Source organism: Podarcis vaucheri (genome assembly GCF_965113315.1).
Source record: "Podarcis vaucheri genome assembly, chromosome: 10".
NCBI lineage: Eukaryota > Metazoa > Chordata > Lepidosauria > Squamata > Lacertidae > Podarcis > Podarcis vaucheri.
In genome coordinates, this window is record NC_138748.1 from 32,548,713 (window position 1) to 32,565,134 (window position 16,422).

The window sequence follows — 16,422 nt, forward strand, 5'->3', positions numbered from 1 at the left end:
AAAACACCAAAAATCCCACTATGGAAAGTAAAGAATGATAAAGTTTTCTCCAGTGAAAACAGGTCTCTGTTAACCTATGGTTACATTGGATAAATGTTACAGAATAGCCTTAAAACTAGACCAGGTTCTGTATTGTACCACGTCATCCCAGTCTCCGAGCCAGTGGCATAGCAACTCTTGCCACCGCCTGGGGTGGAGCTTTTCTTAAAAGATTGCTCAAAGTTGTGGAGCTTTTCTTTTAGGAGACCTGCCAAAAGCTGTTGGGGAACATCACCAAAACTTGCTTAGCTGGCGTTTTGAAGGCTGTACATGCCGCTCAGCAACCCTACAGCCCCTCAAAATGCCCGACAGCATTCCAGGTGCTCAGGGTTCATATTTGCTTCCTTAACGACCCATTACCTTCCCTTTGTTCTCTTGATGACCCATCACCCAGGTACTTGCACATAGAAGCTAGCCTGGCTTATTTAGCTTTTACCACCTGCTGGGTCCAGGGACTCAGTGTCTGACACCCAGTTTAACACCCCGAGCCTTGATTAAATTCTATCACTTATGGGATCTAGGAATTGAGAGGAGTCTGGCAAGCATGTAACACTATCAAATATTCAGTACCCGTTTGCCAGCATGGTTCATGGTGTAGTTGCATCTTAATAATAATAGCTGTCAAGATGCTGTTTCTGGAAGTTACAGTAATGTGTTTACTGCTACATGCCTCTCTATTTGAGAAATAATAGATACTGACATTCTGTGACCTAGATGACGTCAGTAACTCTTCAAATGAAATTCTCTTGTGTCTTGCATCCTTCTGTGGTAAGAATCTTAAAATCAATATGTCTTTTCATTGATCACTAGCGGGTGTGGGAGACTTGAAGAGTATTGGGCTTTTAAAAATCTGAACTTTACAACAATGTGCAACATGACTTGACTCTGCTTAGGAAGAAATTTGTGTAGGTTTAGAGGTTGCTTCTGAAGGTTCTTTAACTTGACAGTTAATTGATAACTTGGTACTATAATTTGATGTGAGTAGATGATTCCTCTTTCTTAACTGGAAATGAAAGAGAAGTACTGTAGGTATGCCTTTTCTATTTTAGATAAAGGAATTTAACAATAATCAACACTTGCATATACCATCCTATTTTTCATTATGGGGAAATAAGCAATTTGGATAACATGAACAAGAAAAACAGGGCTTTTGAATCAAATTGTTGCTTGTATGTGAAGTATTACCCTGGAACAGTTAATGGAAGGTACCGTATATTGCATAAACTTGTGTTAATTGTTTAGCTGAACAATTAAGCTATCAGATGAAACATGCATATGTGGAAGCAAATTCCAGTTAAATTAATGGAACTTACTGTCTTAATTAATGGAACTCTCTGTCTTTAGTAGTAGATATCCAGTCCAGTAATGGAATGGAATGGTGGAGATAGAGAGTATGTTTTGTTTACCCTGGGGAAGAAACTATTTCTTAGTTTGGTGGTGGTTGTTTTTAAATTACAGTTTGTATTGCAACTTGCACTGAAGTTTTGAATCAGTAGGCTTTGGTTTCAATGGGCATGTTTTAATAGGAAATATACCCTATGTTTATTCTGGCCAAGTTTCAAGTATTCCAGAGATGAATGGTCAGCTTTCCCATTCTGACTCCAGTGTCTCGCACTAGTTATTTCTTCAGAAGTGGCATGAGTGGCTATAGGAAGTGGGAGTAAGGAATTCACAACACCTGGTGCACAAATGGAAAACCTTTCATGGCTCCTTTTGAGTACTACCTCTTGTTCTGAATCAAATATTCATAATAATCAATTACAGAGAAACTGCTTACCATCTGCAGGTGGTGGTGGCTTGGCATAGGGCTGCCATAGGGATGTGTGTGTGGGAGGAATTTGGTTGGATCCTTAGTCCAAAGCAACAGGGAGCTGGTGCCTCACCCCTGGATCCATAACAAAAATTCAGGGTACCCCAGTAAAGGGGTCCAAAGGTAGGGTTCTGTCCAAAAGTCCAGATGTGGGCTCACGGACTGTAGAATACTTCAAATGGCAGGATCAGCCTATTTGATTTGCATAATGGGGGGAACTTTAACCCCAGGATTGACCCCGATGGAGTTATCAGCCCAAAATTGGATTGGGTGATTGAGGATACAAATCATGTGCCTATGCCAAAGCAGATTTATATCTATAATCAGTATTCCCATTTACTTGTTTCCAACAAGTATCAATGAAGCATCTAAACTGTGGAAACTCCTCTCTTTGCTTCACACAATGGACGTGGTAAATTATAACAGCCGAGACTTTCCCTTTTTTAAATACCTTTTGGGAATATTAAATATATCTATAGTATAAAATACTATAGTACTGCCCTTCGAATCCCAAATAAAGTAAGTCTTGCTGACTTTAGTGGGACTTGCTTTCATGGAAGCATACTTCAGGCTTCAGTATTGTACTTTGCTTGCACAGTATTGCACCCTTAATAGTGCAACCCTCTACACATAAGTAAACCCCATTTGAATTAAATGAGACTTATTTCTTGGTAAGTGTGCATAAGATTGCAAGCTTCGACTTTGTAAGCTGATAGAATTTGACTGCCACCTCCATGTGGTAAACTAGAATTGAGAGATGGAATTCTTATTCACAAATGAACTTTAAATGACATTTAATCTAGGTAGCAAACTGCCTGCTTCAAGAAAAAAACATTTTAAAAACTTTAAAGGGATCACGAAATACACTGTTTCTCTGAACTAGGTTTTTCTTTCCCCTTTACACCCAAATGTCTGTTACCTTGGTTTTTTTTAAAAAAGGTTAATGTAACCTTTAGAATGAGTAGAAGAAGAATTAAGCTTGCTTCTCTTATGCCTAATAGGTTCTTTCACTTGAAGTTGGGAGAGGCTGTACAGTTTATATCCAGGTGCCCAACCCAGTTATCACTTCAGTGTTTACCTGAGAACCCCTTCTGTCTTGCAGAAAGTCAGTACCACGGGCATCTTTCTCTGGTGGTGAATATATTATCAAAGGGTTATAATATTTAGAGAATGGTAAACACCCACAGAGGGACGCGGGTGGCGCTGTGGGTTAAACTACAGAGCCTAGGACTTGCCGATAAGAAGGTCGGCGGTTCAAATCCCCACAACGGGGTGAGCTCCCGTTGCTCAGTCCCTGCTCCTGCCAACCTAGCAGTTCGAAAGCACATCAAAGTGCAAGTAGATAAATACCGTAGGTACCGCTCCAGCGGGAAGATAAACGGCGTTTCCATGCGCTGCTCTGGTTCGCCAGAAGCGGCTTAGTCATGCTGGCCACATGACCTGGAAGCTGTACGCTGGCTCCCTTGGCCAATAAAGCGAGATGAGCGCCGCAACCCCAGAGTCGGTCACGACTGGACCTAATGGTCAGGGGTCCCTTTACCTTTACCATTACCTAAACACCCACAGACTAACCTTTGTACTTTATCATGTACTTTATCACCCATTATCTTAAACCTGAATTGACTCAAAGTTGCCAATTTAAAAGCCCAAACAGGGGATATATAGGAATCATGGGAAGCGAACTAGGCTGGGATTAAATCTGGGAGACGTGTACAGGAAAGGGAGTAGAGACTATAGACATTGAGTAGAGACTAGGCAACAATATTTGTTGTTGTTTTTAAGTCGTTTAGTCATGTCCAACTCTTCGTGGCCCCATGGATCAGAGCACACCAGGCACTTCTGTCTTCCACTGCCTCCCGCAGTTTGGTTAACTCATGCTGGTACCTTCGAGAACACTATCCAACCATCTCATCCTCTGTCGTCCCCTTCTCCTTGTGCCCTTCATCTTTCCCAGCATCAGGGTCTTTTCCAGGGAGTCTTCTCTTCTCATGAGGTGGCCAAAGTATTGGAGACTCAGCTTCAGGATCTGTCCTTCCAGTGAGCACTCAGGGCTGATTTCCTTAAGAATGGAGAGGTTTGATCTTCTTGCAGTCCGTGGGACTCTCAAGAGTCTCCTCCAGCACCATAATTCAAAAGCATCAGTTCTTCGGCGATCAGCCTTCTTTATGGTCCAGCTTTCACTTCCATACATCACTACTGGATGTTCTTAACCTGAGGTGCTATACGGACCTTTGTTGGCAAAGTGATGTCTCTACTTTTTAAGATGCTGTCTAGGTTTGTCATTGCTTTTCTCCCAAGAAGCAGGCGTCTTTTAATTTCGTGGCTGCTGTCACCATCTGCAGTGATCATGGAGCCCAAGAAAGTAAAATCTTTCTTTATTTACTTACCAGTAAAATGGAAGCTAGAAATAAATTGGGAAGGCAAGATACCTATGAGTTTCTTTAATGATAAGCCATCAGCACCCACCAAATTACTAGAATTCAGTGTCTTCTCCTGGAAGTGTATCCAGAAACATCCCCCTCTTTCATGAGAAATTGATAGGTCTAGGAAGGTGCTGGGGAGCATTTTCAGCCCAGCACTAGTCATTCTATCAAGATGGGCTTTCACCTGTTTTATAATAATGTTACATTCACATATTTTATGGTATTCAGAAATGCACTCACACCTTTATGCCAGAAGACATATTAAGCACAGAATGATTGCTATTTTGTTGTTGTTGCTTTCTGCTTTGTAAAAGCCATTTACAATGATGTATGTAAGCCATGAGGTTTCGTCTGGATATTTTAATTCTTTTTTTCATAGCTTTTTGTCATTCTTGGAACCATTACAGTGGTACCTCGGGTTAAGTACTTAATTTGTTCCGGAGGTCCATTCTTAACCTGAAACTGTTCTTAACCTGAAGCACCGCTTTAGCTAATGGGGCATCCCGCTTCCACTGTGCCGCCGGAGCATGATTTCTGTTCTCATCCTGAAGCAAAGTTCTTAACCTGAGGTGCTATTTCTGGGTTAGCAGAGTCTGTAACCTGAAGCGTATGTAACCCGAGGTACCAACTGTATTTAATTTGTACATCATCACTGATGCTGAGGTTTTTCAAATTAAAACAAAATTGGTTAAACAATTAATTGTTTACTTTAGTATTAGGGTTGTCCCCCGAAAAGGCAGTTTATTACATTCCTATAGATTGCCATCAACCTTGTTGAGCTAGCGCAGAACATATAAATTGCATATGGAACAGACAAGTCTGGTCTCATTATGGATGTTGGAGCTTGTCTTCATTAACTGACTCTCTCTATCTCTCTTTGTGTGTATGTATGTGTGCGCACATGTGCATATAAATATAATGATTGGTATGCCTGGCTGTAAAGTTAATTGCAGTGACAGTAAACACTGGCATTCAGATTGACTTTAGAGGTTATCGGAATCCAACATCTTGAGCGTTGTCACAGCATACTGCTTGACTTTGATATATGTAGCTCATACTAAGAGGATGTTAAAGCAGTACTATAATCATTGCTGTTCTTTATTTATGGTTTCATCTGATTGGTCTGATCACAAGCTTAGCATTCATCTTTGCATTCTGTGCAGCCTGGTACTAGTTCAAGAAAAATTGCTTGAATTTTTGGGTATGCTTGAATATGTCTAAAATGAGAACATTCTCAATGTCAGAGCATAATGTCAGAGCATAATAGCTTAGGAATGATATCTTATTTAAATCCTGTATAGAATTAGCATAGAATGATGAAGTAAAGTAGAAGTGTGCATTGGAATTGCAGTAACAAAAGCCCAAGATGCCCAAAAGTACTTCTCTAAATACCATAAGATCTACCTTCCTTTTTCTTTGTGTGATGTTTTGTATTAAATATCTATGCTATTAAGTTTTAATATTTTAATGGGGTCTGCATGCCCTTGTTTCCTTGGGACTGTAAATTATGCCTTTAAAAAAAATAAAATCCAATAACTATTTCTTTTTTGAAATTTACATTCAAAACCAGATTAAGACCTTTACGGGCCCTAAACACTTAAAATATTATGGTGTCCTGTATATATAATTCAGAATAAAAACAGTACTAAACCTTAAAATATCCCCCCCCGAAATAACACAAAATTTACATGTATGCTGAAATGTACATACGTGTGTGTTGTGTGCAACACATGATAGATCAAAACCATGCAAGGAAAACAGATGCTATATTAGCAAGACATCTCCTGGCTTAGGTGGGGTTAAGTACAGGCAAATCAAACGTGCATGTCCATGCACACCCACACACATTTTTGACACCACAAGGGAGCCAGACTTACGTGTGTCCAGCCACCAGGAAGAGAATCCCCACACAAGTGGGGAGTTGCTTGCAATAAAAAGAGAACAGAGAAATCAAGGAAGCGTGTATAGTGAAGAAAGTCTAACAAAAATCCTGATTTTCCCCAAGATGCTTTTCCTAATCTGTGCCCCCCCATAAACATCTTTCTATTTGTTTGCTGGTGCCCTAAGCATATGCTTAGCTTGCCGATTGGTTAGTCCAGCTGTTTAAACTGATCCATCTGTACTTAACTAGGAATGAAAACAATAAAAAAGCTTATCCTCTGTGATTCCTGTTAAGCCATATTAAGTCATGTTCTCAATTACATGCACAGCAGAGTAGGAGGGGCAATTGCTACCTCCACCTTTTTCGTGGCTTTCCTGATAGCCCAACCCAGTAGCATCCTATGCAACAAGTTCATGATACTCATGTTGGCTTCCCATGCAATCTAGAATTTGAATTACCAGGGCTTTCAATTTTGCAGAGAGCATACATCAGTAGAGAAGACTCCCTGGAAGGAGTTTCACTGAAGAGGCTCCCATTCTCTCTCCTCACATGATGAGAATTACCTGAGGGGGAAACAACTGAATCGGGCTGAAGTGTTTTCCAGTTTCCAGTGTACAAGTAGACCATGTTGTGCTCAAATATTACAAAGAACTTTTTCCATTTGATGGTTTATTAATTAATATATGGTGCATATTTTTAGAAGCCTGGCATCTGTTGTACTTACCTTACTAGTTCTTGCCTTTGAATTCCAGAGGTATCTTCCAAATTACAAGTGATAGAATATTGTATATATTGATGGAATTAGAATGGGAACTACTTGTATCTAACAGTTTATGGGGATCATTTGCAGCTTATATTATAAGATGGCTGGCCGTTTGATTTCTATCCCAACTTTGCCCCCTTGAGCATGGCAGTAGAAGGAGAATCAAAACTGCACAAGTGCCACAAAAGAGATATAATTCTGTCTTTTAATAATAGTTCTGTAGTGACAGTTCACAATAATCTGATGTACAAACTGATAGCTGATTTTGGCCCTGTTGCCTTTTGGTGACATTTCCTATGTTGCAATGATAGTAGCATTGGCAAATGGAGGGCTGGCTTTCTTAGGGTATCTCTGATGTAACAGGGCAGGATGTTGCTGTTGGAGATAGTTGTTTCTCAGTATCTGTTCCCCATTCACAGCATATCCTCGATTAAATTGTCCATTATCTCTCATGTGTATGTATCATAGACAATGGTTCCTCTTCATGAAAGGAACAAGGGTGAAGCTCTTTTATACTCTATAGCAAAAAGGGACAAGATTACATAGCACTTGGGCAAGAAAAGAGATGCTTTGTTAAAGGGGAATTGTTATATTTTCTCTTCCAGAAGTGCAATAAAACTCATAGATGACAGGGATGGATACAACAACGTAGAAAATGTGGTTGCTAGGACTGGGTACCCCGCCCCCTGCTCTTTACAAAAAGCTGTGCTGGTAAAAGTGAGAAAAATGGGTAGGGTGCAGAACCTGTAAAGAGCTGTATTTCTGTCCTATTCCCTATTATTTGGTTTGTGTGGAAAGAACTCACCATGTTGTTTTGATGCTGCCAAACCACTGCTTGTATCATGTCTGTTATGTTGGGTTTCTGAATATCCTCCTCCCTTTGTGAGTTCTGGAATATTTTGTGTAAATCTTTAGATGTACAATTGAAGAAGTTCATTATCAAACAACCAGCATCCTTTCAGTCCTGCAGAGAGAATAATTATTTATAGACTCCTGCTGATTGTACCACATCGCCCACAACCAGTTTCTGTTCTTCCATGAGTTCAGAGTTGATGGCACACTTTCCCATTCCATCACAAGTCTATTGTTCTAACACTGATCGATGCGTTTCATCATTGCATTGGTCCAGAAATCAGACCTGCCACAAAAGTTGTTTTGGTCTTTGATCTCAGTCTGTACGATGAGAAGTCCATCTGGTTTCTTGATGGTTGGCCATGTTGATGGTCCATCTGTGCTTGGCATTATAGATGACTTGTATCACATCCATAACATTTCTGTGCTGTCATAGTCATTTGGTATATGGGTATAAGAGAGATTTTACACACCCATTGTTCAACAGAATTTTGAGTATTGGCTGTATTTTCTTTGGCAGCAAATCTTTGTCAAACTACTTCCCACCCTATATATCATAGTCAGTGTGACTATTGTGTTGCAAAGTTTTCGTGGTTTTTATTGGTAACATTATTATCTTTCTCTGACATGATCTCCCTATAGACTTGATCTTCTCCATGCAATTTTTCTTTTTTCCTTAATGTAGGCACACATCTCATGTCACAAACTAAATTTTTACCTATAGTGTTGCTGTATGTCTCATGCTGAGAGTATCAATATTGTTTCTTGCATAGACTCAGCTATGAATCACCACCCACAGCCTCTGATGACATAAGAGGGGTCTATAGTTCAGCTTTTTCATAAGAATTACGTATGAAAGAGAGAGATGTGACTCTCTGGTTGCATTTGGCAAGCCCCTACTTCAGACTAGTCTGAAGAATACTGAAAAGAATTCAACAACCAGATGAATGAATTTTCTACAGATGTGCAAGACCAAATCTGCACAGATGCCATCACACACCTGTAGGTGCCCTACTCTTCCCTTTGTTTCCCTTAATGGTCTATCACTCAGGCTATTACCTAAACACAGGAAGCTAGCCTGGGTTATATTTTAACACTTGCTGGATCCAGAAGTTAGAAGGGTCTCACATACAGTCTACTTGCTCCCCATCACCAAACTCATGGCAATAGAATAGTTCTTGAGAAAAAGTCTTAAGAATTGTGTTTCATCAGGTGTTTTATACTTGGGGACAAGAATGGCATGCTTTAAGATTTAAAAGATGGGGCTTTTGGGCTGTGTGCAAACCACATGTTTAAAGTACACGTCTCCCCCCAAAGAATCTTGGGGACTGTAGTTTGTTTTGGGTGCTGGACATTGTAGCTGTGATGGGTAAATCTACAGTTCCAAGGATTCTTTGGGGTAAGTCATGTTATGGTTTTTATGCAGCCTTAGTGAACAGGGTGAGAACACCACATGTTGCAGTTTTACTAAACCTTAGCAGGTGTGGAGTTGATCAGAATTCGTAGCAGAAACCAACAGGAAACTAGTAAATAAATACTTATTTTTTTTAAAAAAATATTATAAGCTATCTTTTAAACAAACGCATACATGTATATTATTGAAACACACCAATACTTGAGTAGTACTGTAAAACAGTTTATGTCTGCCTCAAGTCTAATGGCCTTTATTCCTTGGTTTTATCCCTTGATCCAGTGCAAATTCCCTTATCTGGATTTGTGTGATTAACCTAAAAAATGTGATGTTTTCTATTTTAATTTGGTAGTTTGGATGTTTTCTATTTTAATTTGGTAGCTATTTTAACTTTGGTAGAAGTTGTATGCCATTCTTCATGGTACAGAAGTAATTTGGTGATCATCTTACTAAATTAAAAATGTATATGTGAGAGTTAAGGATCCTACTACAGCTAATTATTCACCAAGGACTTGTGAAATTCCATGTTAATGAGAGAAAACATAAAAAGGACCAAATGTCTGAATAATAAAAAAGCTTGTGTAAGCAAATGTGAAAGAGATTTTAAATGGGACAAGCCTCTGGCCAATGTGCATGACTGAAATAATGAGTGAATATAGATAGCTGAAAGCATTAATTTGATAGGACCTTAAATGTCAAATGCTGAGGAGAAGCTTAAAATACTTAGGGATCCAAAATAATTGTGAGATAAAAGCCAGTGCTGTAATGAAGTAGTAGCTTTGTTTTATTTACTGGGGGCTAAACTAATGAAAGCATGAACCATTCTGGCAAACTGAGTAACGCATTTTGAGGAACTGGTGAAATGGCACAGAGAATAATATGTACTGGGCAGCAAACTAAGCATGACAACTCTAAGGCTTGTATTCCAGAATGGCTTGTATTCTAGAAAGTTAATTGTACCATATTCCTGTACAGAATGAATGCTTGGGGGAAATTCCTATACAGATGCTTTGCAGCAGGGACATGTATCTGGGAATGCTGAATATTTCCCCTGTCCTGCTGGTCTTCCTCCAACCACCTACCTTCCTTGATCCCAGCCTTTCCCAGCCAGGTGTCCTCTAGATGTGTTAGACCTGATGTGAAGGGACCTGGTTGGGGCAAGGCTGTGCTAGCCATATTTAACTGGTTAGGTATCCAGACTAAACTTCTCTCCTGGGAGAGAAGCACCTAGATGTAGGGTTTGAGGGAAAATGGCTGAGGTGGAGAAAGGTTTGATCTTTCTTGTTCCTTTCTTTATAGCCTGGCCCCCCAATATTCTCTTTTCATCCACAAAACTGCCACTGGTACCTGTCTTTCAACCTCCACTCATCCTAGCTCTTGTTTTGTTTTGTTTAATAAGATTTATACAACACTTGATTGGGGGGGGGAGAACCCCTCAAAGTGGTTTTAGACTTGGCTGCTTCCTGTAACCAGTCTTCTTTCAAAGCAGCCACAACATTGGCAAGAATGTAGTTAAGCTTGCAGTGGCCTTGGCTATCCAAAAGACATATGGCCAGTTTCTCCCTCCTGATGAAAAAAACTGATTGGAGTAACACCCAGAGCTTGTGATGGCAGGACTGGGTTATAAACCCAACACATACTTGCTGATGCCACTTAGAGTGTGCCGGCAGGGGTGGAGTGGGATAGGAGTTGCTTTCCTATCATCTCTTTCAATAATGCAATAACAACTTTATATAATGGCAGAGTCCTGGCATATTGGATTGAAGTGAATTAACAGAAAGCGGAACTGGTAGTATTTCTGATTATGGAATCCAAATGATGAAAAATGAATGAAAAGAAAAAAACATCAGTGTAACACAATTATAATATGAGACTATGGGGATTTTAAACAAGATAATTAGACACAAGACATATGATGGGATTGTTGCACGCATTAAACAGATACTACTGGGAGAAGAGTCAGTCCACATAAGGATTGCAACTCCCATTAAGGGGCTAAATAGTAATAGAAAATGCACACAAGCACACAGCGGGCAGTTGTAAGTTCCCAGGGAGTGCTGCTGTTAGATGCCGATGACTTCTTTTCCCATGGCAGAGAAGAGGTTTGCCATTAGTGATCTCACCATGGCAGTGGCAAATGCCACCACTGTCATGGGTACACTGCCAGTGGTGGGTTCAGAAATGATGCACCTTAAACCCCTTTGGTCCGTGGTCATTTCCCCAAATGGCCATACACTATGCCAGCAGACAATGAACTATGCTTCCCATTGGAATTAACAGAAAGGGGGGAGATGCTTATAAGAGCGGGGGTCCACATATACCACTCCAAGCAACTGTGAGCCAGAAGACATCTTGCCACAGTAATGGCTTGGGACGTATCTCAAGATGGGTCATTGGTGACAACAGCATTTGTAATGTGTTCAGAAAGATTGACTAGGGTGGGGTCTCAGTGGAAGTGGCCAGGCAGCTACTGTCATTTCTCCACCCTCAACTTGTGCCACCGAAAGTAGGCCCTTTGCTGTACCCAGTGCCAGGCTGGCTTAGTGGCGGTGTATTTTACCCCATTTTCTACTTTAAAAAAAAAATCACGTCTGTACTCTTGCTTTTGTAATAAACATGTTAAGGTTATCTTATTGGCACCTTGGCTTCTGAAAATATAATTACCTTTCTAATGAACACAAATTATGAAGAAAAGCTTTATTACAGGGCTAAGAAAAAAAAAGTGTGATGAAGGAGAGGACTGGGGACAAGATGGGGGACGGGTGAGGGAGATGCGCATTTTCTTCTTTTTATAATGAAAATCCAACAAAAAGAAGGACAAGCCATAAAAATTTCTGGAAAGAATGGGCTGTAATTAGGGTTATGTACTCAGCCTATGCTTCAATGGCTTTTAGAGAAATATTATTTCTAAAGGATCTTCTTTGTGAATGAAATTATTATCATTTAGTTCAGAAGTTATATTCACCTCATTTATTTAATAAAATTAACTTATTATTCTCTTTAATACGTGCTCTCCTTATTTAATTTCTGATTGCTGTATCTTTCTTAATTTTCCATGTCCTCTGAATGTGCATAGTTCAGATGATTGCATTAATAATACATAGATGTCAAAAATTAAAGTGCAGCCCACGCAACATGCCTAGTATATTTAATGGGTTTTCAACTTGTAAATAGGCTAGACATAAAAACCGGGGGGGGGGGGGGTGACGATCTAAAATCTGCGCTTGAATGGCACCTCCAGTAAGATGATCGCTTTCCCCTGTCACCTGTTCATCAAAGATCTTTTCTACAAAGCTTTATGCATTGAAAATCTACTTTGTGCCTTGACTTCCTTTGCTTTTCCTTGTTATGTGATTAAAAAATAATAATTTTGTAAACAGTTTTGTAAGCTCACACTATTCCCTTTTTGTTCTGTAAGTTTTTTTTATAAAAATGAAATCCTGGAGAAGGTATGATTGAAGACTAGGTGGGAATGCAGATATTAATTTCTCTCTCTGTGTGTGTGTTTAAAATAACCTGGAACAAAGGTGGGTCTTTAGCTGCCTGAGATGCAAATAGTTCTGCCTGAGATGGAACAGCCCCCTGCCCCCTGCTGGTAGAGTTACTTTGGCACCTGAGGCAAAATATCCCACAAGCATCTCTCCCTTTTTGGCATCTGTCTATTTTGAGAGACAGTGGAGTGTGCCTCCAGGGGTGAATTCAAACCGTTGTAGAATCACAGTGCCTGCTATAGCTGCAGAGACATGTAACTTGTAATTGCTGCGCCCCACGTTATTTTTGCTGTGTTAGCATCACCAAAGTTACCTCTTTGGGATGCAAACCTGGGCAGTGTGTGTGGAGGTCCTGGGCTGCCCAGACAAGACCCTGTCTCTTGGCCTCACAGATATGGACCAAAGGAAAGGAAAGCAATACATCTGGCACCAACTTGACTGCAAGAGTTGATGGAAAGAGGTGTTCAAGACGCCATCCAAACGTCTTAGTGTAGGGTTTACTCCTCAGCCTTTTCTTCTCCCAAAGGCAACAGATACGTACTTTTCCTCAGGGTTTACTCTTGAAGCCTTTCTCATGAATCAGTATAGCTGCAAGGAAGCAGAAGTTTAGGATCAGAGTTTTCCTTCTCCTAGACTGGCTACCGTCTTAGGTTAACACGCCCAATCTGCCCCTCACTTCCCTGCCCCGCACATGTAGTAACTATCTTCATGACCACTGGACCCAGGGCTTTTTTCAGCTGGAACTCAGTTCTGGCCTTTCTCAAGTGGGTGCAGTTGACATTATAAGAGGACAAGGGGTGTGTGTGTGTGTTCATGGTGAGTTCCGACACCTCCTTTTCTCCTTTTCTAGAAAAATAGCACTGGCTGGGCCCACTATTGGTCTCTGATCAATCTGCCAGAGCCTGTTTTCGCATGCAGGAGAAGTCCCTAATTCAGCAAGGGTTTGAGACCCATTGGCTACCCATAGTTGGAGACCCATAGTTTAGCCGACCAATCAAAGCTGGCTCCCAGGGTGTGGCTGCTGTCACATGCTGACAGCTTCTAAAAGCTACAGGTGAGAGTTGAGTGCAGGGTGGGAACCAAAGGTGGACAAATTACCCCAGAAGGAGCATGACGTGTCTCCAACCAGAGGTACTAACCCTCCCCTGATACCCCCCCTTCTCTCCCTACAATAATAATAAATAAAATTATATACTCACTGCTTGACTTTCATTAAACTCAAAATTAGATGCCTCAGGCAGCCACCTCACTCTGCCTAGTGGGAGATCTGACTCAGTGGGTAACAGGAACCCTATACTGTATTACCTTAAAGAGTTAACTGGTTTTTTTTTTTGTGGCATGAATTTTCATAGGCACTAGTCTACATTACATAAAGTACATGAAGACAGAGAAAAAAAGTGAAGGGCATATGTATATACACATTAGTTTTAGGTAACAAGAAGAAAAAGGAGAAATTAGGATGAAATTTAAAGTAGACCAACAGAAAACACAAGCCAGTAGTAGTTCCATAATGCATACTCTACATATTACCCAGAGCTATCATGACTGAGCCTTGAACTAATGAGCTCCTCTTCTCTGAATCTCTTCTGGTGCAGCCCATTACTCCAGCAAGCATCCTGTTGACCCATGGGTCCTTATCTGGGGAAGGTGTTTAAAGCAGAGGGGAGATGCTTCAGAAAGCAATTTGGCTAATGCGCCTCCCACTCTCCTTTAAAAGGGTGGGCTGTGAGGAGAAGGTAAAGGGCTTGGGGCAAGTAGTGAGAAGGGGGGGGAGGTGAAGGAATAGGCACAGGGACATCAAGGTGTAAAGTGAGGAGTTGCTCAGGTGTAAAGGAAGAGGGTTGGTGAATGGAGCAAGCAGGGGCATCAGCCCCTGGTTAAAAACACACACAAATGTAGCAGGAAATAATGATCTTATATTTGGACATGGTTGATATGCATGCAGATACTAAATAGCATATCATTTGTTAATGATAATAATATTGAACAGTGGGCAGAATTCATCAGTAGAAGAGAAGGAACCATAACTTGAGTAACTTTAGTCAATTTCTCCTGCTCATCAAATCTGCAAGGAGAAGGGACTGAGATGTACACACACATTATCTTCTGTCTCTGGATGCTTTTGATTAACTCCTATTATAGTAGTTTCAATCACATCGCATTTGTGCCATGTTTCCCTCCCCCTCCCCCTCCCCCTCCCCCGCTCCACTGATGTTGAAACAAAACATTGGCAACGCAGTCAGTTTTTCATGCAAAAGTTAATTGGAGGTAAGTTCAAGAACATGAATTCTAGTCATGAATGCACTGTAATCAAATTATTCTCTTTTTCCTCCTGTTTATGATACAGTGTCAACAATGCATAACATTACTGGACTTCAGCAGTCCCTTCTTATTATCATTGCTGAAGTATTTAATTATGCTACTATTCATTACTGAGAGATGTGAGGTGTAGATTAAAAGAAAAATCTCTGGTGCTGAGCTGCCAATAACCACACTGCAGGTTTCAATTACGATATAATTATTTTAATTATTCTGCTTAACTCTTTGGAAGCAAAGGTTATAAGAATAGTTCTCTTTTCTGAATGAGCGTGAGAAAATTGTTTGAAGGAGTAGCAGAATGCCGTTAAAAGATGGTAGTGCATTTTAAGAACATGAGTTGAGTCTTGCTGGATCAGGCCAAAGGCCTACTGTCTGCATTCTGTTCCCACCAACCATTGTTGTTGTTTAGTTGTGTCCGACTCTTTGTGACCCCATGGACCAGAGCATGCCAGGCACTCCTGTCTTCCACTGCCTCCTGCAGTTTGGTCAAACTCATGCTGGAAGCTTCAAGAACACTATCCAACCATCTCATCCTCTGTCGTCCCCGTCTCCTTGTGCCCTCTATCTTTCCCAACATCAGGGTCTTTTCCAGGGAGTCTTCTTTTCTCATGAGGTGGCCAAAGTATTGGAGTCTCCATATGCCCATGGAATTCCAACAGGCAAGACATTATCACAGCAGCCCTCTTCTGCTCATGTTCCTCAATAACTGGCATTCAGAGGCAGGTGTAACTGCTATTTAAAGGATATACAGTACGTAGAAGTAATCTCTCTCTCTCTCTCTCTCTCTCTCTCTCTCTCTCTCTCTCATGCACTCTCCCTTAGAATAGTGAAAGGGAATAGACTGGAGCTTTGTCATGAGATGAGCACTTATAAACTTGAACGGTGTAGGAAAGGTTTTCATTTAGATGTGGCTCCTTTGGGGGTAAGAGTTTAATATTTCAGATCTGTACCTACTGTCTTAAACTCCCTGGTATAGGCTTGTGCCTGTTGCTATTTCTACCATGCTATCATTGTTCAAAATTTCTACCTCCCAACGGAACCCAGAGACAAAAACACCAAAATGGTAGTAAAATACATTTGAGAATAAAATAAAACTTATCACAAATATTAAGAGCATCCAAAAACATGTAAACATATCCTTTCCTTGCTGCCACTATAGTTTTCCCTTTCCTCCACCCCACTGGCATTTGTGATTCTTTGAGAAAATGTTACAGTACAGTGCCTTTTTTTCTGTTTTCCTGTCTTTTTTGATCGACTTATTCCAGCCTTTAAGTTAGTGGGTTGTGAATGTTAGATATCCAAGTTATCCAGTTCTACAAACTGATCAAATTTCTTTGTGTTGAATGCCTGACTTCTTGGGTTCTTTATATAGGGTTTTCACATTCAGTGTATATGGCAAGATTCCCCAACCTCTGAGTATAAAAGAAACGTG

The 16,422-nt window shown here is 40.5% G+C and overlaps 1 protein-coding gene and 1 long non-coding RNA gene across 9 annotated transcripts in view; one reads left to right on the plus strand and one right to left on the minus strand.

The window, feature by feature from the left end:
* NAV3 (neuron navigator 3) overlaps positions 1–16,422 on the plus strand; it is a 459,986-nt gene that overhangs the window by 55,231 nt on the left and 388,333 nt on the right. The window lies entirely within an intron of this gene.
* Positions 6,159–16,422, minus strand: part of LOC309542150 — a 31,573-nt gene continuing 21,309 nt past the window's right edge. The window contains exons 3-5 of the long non-coding RNA XR_014224118.1: positions 12,985–13,259; positions 7,723–7,881; positions 6,159–6,196 (exon numbers count right to left, since the gene is read on the minus strand). This is a non-coding gene — a long non-coding RNA (uncharacterized lncRNA). The remainder of the gene's footprint in view (positions 6,197–7,722; positions 7,882–12,984; positions 13,260–16,422) is intronic.